The sequence below is a fragment of the Euphorbia lathyris genome, chromosome 4 (assembly GCF_963576675.1).
Source record: "Euphorbia lathyris chromosome 4, ddEupLath1.1, whole genome shotgun sequence".
Lineage (NCBI taxonomy): Eukaryota > Viridiplantae > Streptophyta > Magnoliopsida > Malpighiales > Euphorbiaceae > Euphorbia > Euphorbia lathyris.
This window is the reverse complement of record NC_088913.1, coordinates 46,362,660-46,370,062: the sequence shown is the minus strand read 5'-3', so window position 1 is coordinate 46,370,062 and position 7,403 is coordinate 46,362,660.

Genomic DNA, 7,403 nt, shown 5'->3' with positions numbered 1-7,403 from the left:
CATATAAAGACATCCTAAAAGTTTATCATACCAGTTATATGACAAGTTGTCTCATTGAATCCAAGTTTGATTCACTTTGTTGACGGAATTCCATGAATTTTGTCTATCACATTTATGGTACAATGTATCTATCTTTATGTCCAAACTCTTTGTCACTTGGTCTTCTCGAACTCTAGTAGTCCAAAGGTCTCTGTCATCCATAACATGGGAGGATGTATAGTCATCATGTTATCGTCAAGTACATACATTGGAGTCTTTGTACGGTGTATCCAATACGCCAATATCTTTTTGATTTCACACGGAGAAGTTCTTGCAAATTCCATCGACGTCCTAATTTATATAAGTCAGTCATAAGGTGTGTTTTTTGATAACTTTATCGCCTTTTAAAGAGACATAAAGGGGGAAAGAGTCCAATTTAAGGAGCATGCCTCCATCATGCCCGCTTGATTTTAGGGTCTCCTTTGATGAAGACAACAATTTAGACGAGTTGGTCGAGTTTGAGATGCCAGACATTCCAATATATGATGGTTCGGGAGATCCTTTCACACATCTTCAGGCTTATGTTAGGGGAATCAGAGATGCTAGTGCTACACGAAGATAACTTCCTATCATTTTCCCTCGCACTCTTATTAATGAGGCCTTACGGTGGTACCAGAACCAAGAAGAACATATTCAACGAAATATGGGACCTTTGATAATGGCTTTTACCGATGCATATGAGCATAATTTTCTCCCTCTAGTGACTTTAACCGGGATATTGGAGATGAAACAAGAAGTAGGCGAACCATTCCATGATTACTACACAAGATGGATGACGAACCTTCTACTTCTTGAAAATCAGCCTTCCACGGTGGCTCTTATCACCATGTTTTTATGTGGTTGTTAACCAGAATTACATGGACTGATGCAGCTTCTAGGTTTGAACATGTTTGAACGGGTGTATCGAGTAGGGGTTCATCTCGAGAGAATAACCCAAGGGATAGACAACAATCCAGCTCTAGACAATAGTGATGCTGCACCAGGACCAGCCGTTCCAGCAGCCTGATGTTCTCTAGTTTATATTTATGTTTATGTCTATCTTATGTATTTCCCTTTCGTGTATTTCCCTTCTCATGTAAATATGTACTGTTGTGTCAGTTTCGTCATCTATGAAATCTTTATGTGTTTCTTGTTATAAAAAATATTCTTAGAGTCAATCCAACATTTTTAGTTCAGTGTGAACCATCTATGAAATCTCGATTAAAGATCATGAACATAACATAAACATATTAAATCATATCATATCATATCACGATACACATCATGCATAAAGGTCTTAGGCAGTATCTAATAAGCACCGTCTGTCTCTGGATCGTCTAAAAGCCAAGTTTGGTCTTGACAGGGCAAAGCTCGCCTTAACAGAAAATCAATAACCGAGCTGGAGTCACAAAATTTCCGTGAGGGCGTGTCAGCCAGTGATTCAGATGAGAGTTTAGAATCAAGTCAGGGTTACACAGAAATTTCTAGGATGGTAACTGTTGAGGATATGAGACAAATGATGGAGGATATGCTCCAAGGAGATGCCTTAAAGAAGGCAGTATCTAATGCAGTTAAGGCTAACAATTCCACTTTAAATTTTGGTGGTGGCATTCCTGATTCAACTATGTCTGAATCCTCGGGTCCCAAGTCTAAAGGGAAGAAGACCCAAAAGCTTGATGAGAACGGAAACAAGATCATTTCCTCTGATGATGATGAGTCTGAGAGAGATCATAAGTATAACTAGCAAACGGCTGAGATGAGGAAAATCCAATGTCGATTTAAAGAGAAAAAGAAGAGTCTAGTCAAAGAAGTATGTATTGATGTAAACGCTCATTATGCCAAAGGGGTCGATACATTTCTTGTGGGTTTCCAAATGCCAAAGTTGCCAATCTATTATGGGAAAGGAGCACAGTTTTCTCACATCAACTGTTATTCTCGAGTCATGAATGGGATCAGGGGCAGCTAAGAGTCAGTTGGCACTATGCCATTTTCCCTTTCACATGATACAAGATAAATGATAGACATTTGTTTTCGTGTCCTCTGATTATTTTTCGTAACAATATTTTAAAATTCTGTCATATGAAGGCGTAAATGTAAACCAACGTTATTCACATGTGGCCTTCTAATGACACAATTTTTTCATCCAAAGAAAACGCGCATTTTCGTTAAAATTTACTTACTCATCAGATGACACTTGTAATAAATGACTGTCATTGTATGCGGAAAACAAAAAAACGGCAAATGAAATTTCACCTACGCGACCAACTAAAATAGATACCAAATTTAGGCGCTAAATCGTTTGACTGATATTTCACAGCTCATATATAAACCCCTCTCTCTCATCCCAAACTCCATTTTAGGTTTCACCCTCTTCATCCCTCTCATCCCTCTCTATCTCTATGGTTGCTTTCTACATGTAATCACTATGGATTTTAGCAGCTGGAATAAGGATCTATTAATTTTCAGACCTTTTGTTGAAAATGTTAAATCTCTCGCTTAGATACACTGATTTTATTGTATTCATTGTTAGATTCACTAATGAAAAGCTTGGGTCTTTATATTTGTTAACCTAGGGTAATATAGTGTGTGATGCTGAAAATGTTATGAACTCATCTGCTTCCTTTTTATTTGAACATAATATTTGCAGGGATAGTAAGAATGCTTAAGTACATGGGAAGGCTGACTGAAGAAATTGTCAATATGTTCATGCCTTTAGCATATGGGAAGATTTCTTTCACTTATTGAGTATATATATTGTTATGTTGGGTTGAACTGATTGGTTGCATGTATGATGTTGTTGTGTGTGATGCTGAGATAGGTTTACGATATATCTTCCACTTGGCTTGTTATCTGACTGAAAGCATTCAGAATGGTGATAGGTTTTCGATGCTATAAGCACAAGTTTTGCACTTATGGTGGCAGCATCACAAACTTCATCACTGTGCTCACTTTTCAACGAGTACAATCCAAGGGGCAAGTACATTGTAAAGGGTTATGTATGTGTATTGATATTAACTGATTGGTTGAATACCTTAACCATATATGAATGTGAGTTATATTGCTATGAAATGATTGGTATGAACTGATTGGTTGGATAAAACTGTTTAGGAAGCTAGAACTGACTGAGTATGTGTATGTGTATGAAGCATGTTTATGTTTGATGTTCTATTTAGGAAGCTAGAACTCATTGAGTATGTGTATGAATGTTCATTGAGCATGTAGCTGATTATGCATACTCTAAGCTTTGAATGTTCATTGTGACTGGCCATACTCTTATATCTACAAGTTATACTGCTAGAACTGACTGAGTATGTGTATGTGTATGAAGCATGTTTATGTTTTATGTTTTGTTTAAGAAGCTAGAATTCATTGAGTATGTGTATGAATGTTCATTGAGCATGTAGCTGATTAGGCATACTCTTAAGCTTTGAATGTTCATTGTGATTGACCATACTCTTATACCTACGACTTATACTGCTAGAACTGACTGAGTATGTGTATGAATCATGTTTATGTTTGATGTTCTGTTTAGGAAGCTAGAACTCATTGAGTATGTGTATGAATGTTCATTGAGCATGGAGCTGATTAGGCATACTCTTAAGCTTTGAATGTTCATTGTGATTAGCCATACTCTTATATCTATGAGTTATACTGCTAGAACTGACTGCGTGTGTGTATGTGTATGAAGCATGTTTATGTGTATGAGTATGTGTATCTTGTTTACGATGTTCCTTTTCACTTGGCTTGTTATCGTAAACAAAAGCATTCAGCATGGTGATAGGTTTATGATGCATTCAACACAAAGAGAGTCCCTTGTGGTGACAGCTTCATAGATTTCATTACCATGTTCATTGTTCAACAAGTACAATCCAAGTGGCAGGAACATTGTAAAAGGGTCATTGAGCATGTATGAAGCATGTAGTAAAGGGTTAATTTAGGCTACTTGCATGTTCCGATATGGCTTGCAAACTATAAGATGTCCTTTGATGTGACTTGAATATACATATACATATGAACTGAATAACAAGCTCTACGTTATATTACAAAAAGGGGGGTGAGTGTTGCCATTCGGTTATCCTTGAAATTCCAAATCTCATTTACTATGAGATAGTAAAGGAGATTTGGAATTTTAAAGATAACCACATTTGGAGCTGATATCCACATTGCATGCACCTCAGTTCATCTCTAGGCGATCCCCTCATAATCTGCCCTGTTGCTGAGGTATTGCTCAACAACTTCTTCTTGCCTAAAAAATGGCTCTTCAGTGAGGGGTGTACCAGTAGACAATATATATGCCACAACAGCAAACATGATTAAGTGTTTATCAAATGAACTAGATAAATTGTGGCAGATATATACCATGGTAGTGGGATAGGCAGGGTGAGAAAGGAGACGGGGAAGAGAAATCATCCCCTCATGAGCCACGCTAAGATGATAGATCTTAGTCCTGAAGCGAAACTGAGAATAAGAGGATACATTGATTAGTGTATGTGTATGCCATGTAGGTTCATATATCTTAATGAGATAAGTTAATATTACTATTGTAGGTCTGTCTGGAAACTCCAAAGGGTAGCTGATTCGGATTTGAAATACACTTCTTTCATATGGGGTGTATTGGGGGCCTTTTATTTTGACCGCCCATTCTAAGAAGTTATCATCTAGAGGACATGTTATCATTAAAGATAAGAAGAATCATTGTAAGTTGAAAGATGAAATCAGGAAGAGTTAAAGAAGAAAATATGGATTGACATGTAATACCTTCGATGGCCAGAAGCCACCTTGGGTTCTCCAGGTACAATTGCCATAGGTCTGAAATTACCTTTTTCTGAAGACTTGCAAGGTTATCCATTATACAATGTAAGTTTTCTGGGTTGAATGTATGCAACTGGACGATTGAAAAACTTATTATTTATACTGATATGATAGTGGCTAAGTGAAAGGTCATGAAAGGGGAAAGGTCCTTAGTGCGTTTAGGGTTTTGTGTAATGATGTTAGTGTATTAATGACTTGTATTTGGTTTTGCAGATATCAAGACTTTGGGATTATAGGCCTAATAATAACTTCAAGATATGTAGATACATCACGATCAATTTGTTTCAGAAATTATATATGTATTGCTTATTTTTTGAGTTTTAATTCAGAAATTTATGTGTACAAATGTAAACAGATTATGAGCATTGGTCTCTAATAAACTTAAAACCATTGATATACAGAATTTCATGTTCATTTGAGTATGTTTTATTATTCAGGTAAAAACCAGAAATTCTTTCGAAGAAGAAGACAAAAAGTGACATTTTATTTTAAAAAAATGTCATCTAAACAACAACAAAAAGACATTAAAATAAACGAATCAGTCATCTGAAAATAAATCCACTAACATAATTGATTAAGACCTATGCCATTTGAAACAAGCTAGAACAGTAGAAATTATTATACAAATTGTTATCGCAAATTAAATATGCCAATTTCCCAAATGTATAATTGGCGTTTTTAATTATTAGGATGTCATGCGATTAAATTAAAGGTGACGATAATAATAAATAAGATGTCATCGTAACACGAGTAATACGACCTCACGCAAATATGCTATTATCATGTGACGTGCCTTCACATGACAAAACATAACCGTCGTCTGAAGGTGCATCAAACGGCAACGAGCCCCATGATAGATTTATATCTTGCGGGACAACGGTTTTTAACCGTCGTCTGAGAGGTTGTTTGGCGTATTGTGGTCAACTTGTTCTCTACGACACTAGCAAATGGAGCTTTGCTCTAGTACATTAATCTTCCTGAGGAGACCCAAAATGATTGGAAACTACTTTCCGAGGCCTTTTTAGATCATTACGGGTATCGAGCCCATATGAAGGTCAAGATGAGTGACTTAGAGATGATTAAACATAAGCATAATGAGCCTTTTGAGGATTACTTCAACCGTTGGATGGACAAAAAGTTCCTAGTTAAGAACAAACCCGATAAGGAAGACATGATTTCCAAATTGATAGGAAGTGCTTTGCCTCCTTATCATGGTGCGATGCGTTACCGAGATTTCGAGTCGTATGATGAAGCTTATCATATGGCTCTTCGAGTTGAAAAGTATGAAGCATCTCGTACCATAGGATCAGGTGGATATCGAGGAATAACTTACAATCAGGTTAATCCAATTGCTAACTACACAAACCCTAGTTCAGCTATTGTTCCTCAAAACAAGTCTTCAACTCAAGTAAAGACGCTTGATGTAGCAGCAGTCTCTGACAAGAAGAATGATCCAAGGAATAATCTGGGCATCAACCAATGGGGTATTCCTCTCAGTTCCTTACTCTCCAAGTTGAAGAAGGTGAAACTGATGGAGACACTGAAACCATACGCAGATCTCCCACAAGGTTCTGATCTTGGGAATTTCTGCTTTTACCATCAGGCAATGGGTCATCACACCAACAGTTGTATGACTCTGGAGCGAGATATTCAGCGCCTGATAGACAAAAGGAAGATAATTAATCCTTCTAAGCCTAACACCACGAAGAATCCACTTCATGACTTCAGGAAATCAATTAATATGATGTCTTCAGGGGTAAGTGAGAGCTTTGTACTTGAACAGTTCAGAAGGGCAAATGCTAGCATACAAACCATGTCAGTTGAGAGGATTTAGTCTATTTGTCCAATTGATCTCAGTAATGTCTCCTCAAATGAAGAGGGTGAGAATGGTTCTTGCAGCGTGAACCATGTGACTAGGAGTGGTTGTGCTCACAACGTTGTTCCACCTCCCAAAGGAGCTCATATTGACTTGCTTGCCCCCAGTATCTCTGCTCCAACATCAGTTATTCCAGATAAGGAAAATGAGAAAGAAGACTTGCTAATCACAGAGCTTAAGAAAAGTCTGTCCCAGACCAGTGTTTGGCATTTGATAATAAAATCTCCAGAACATGGAAGTGCTTTAGTCAAGGCCCTGTTAGAAATGGAGGCTCCATCAGTGGTGTCAACTAATGTCTTATGCTACATGTTAACTTAAATATGCAGCAAGTCTATGGAAGTATCCTTCTACGATAATGATCTACCAACCGAAGGGAGGAATCAAAATAAGCCTCTATACATTCTAGTTGAGATGTTAGACAGAGTGGTCGCTTGTGCTATGGTGGATGATGGATCAGCACTCAACGTATGCCCCAAGAAGATGTTAAGTTCTTTGGGCCTGTTAAGCCCAAAATATACCTAAAATATCATTAATATTTACACCAGTTTTGCTATAAAATCGTACTGTTTATATCTATTTAGAGTACTTTTACGTTCAAATATATTTCTTTCATGCAAGGTACCTAAATATTTGGTAAAATTCAAATAGGAACGAAAAGAGGTAAAAAACGAAGGAAAAACCCTACAAAAGGAGTCAA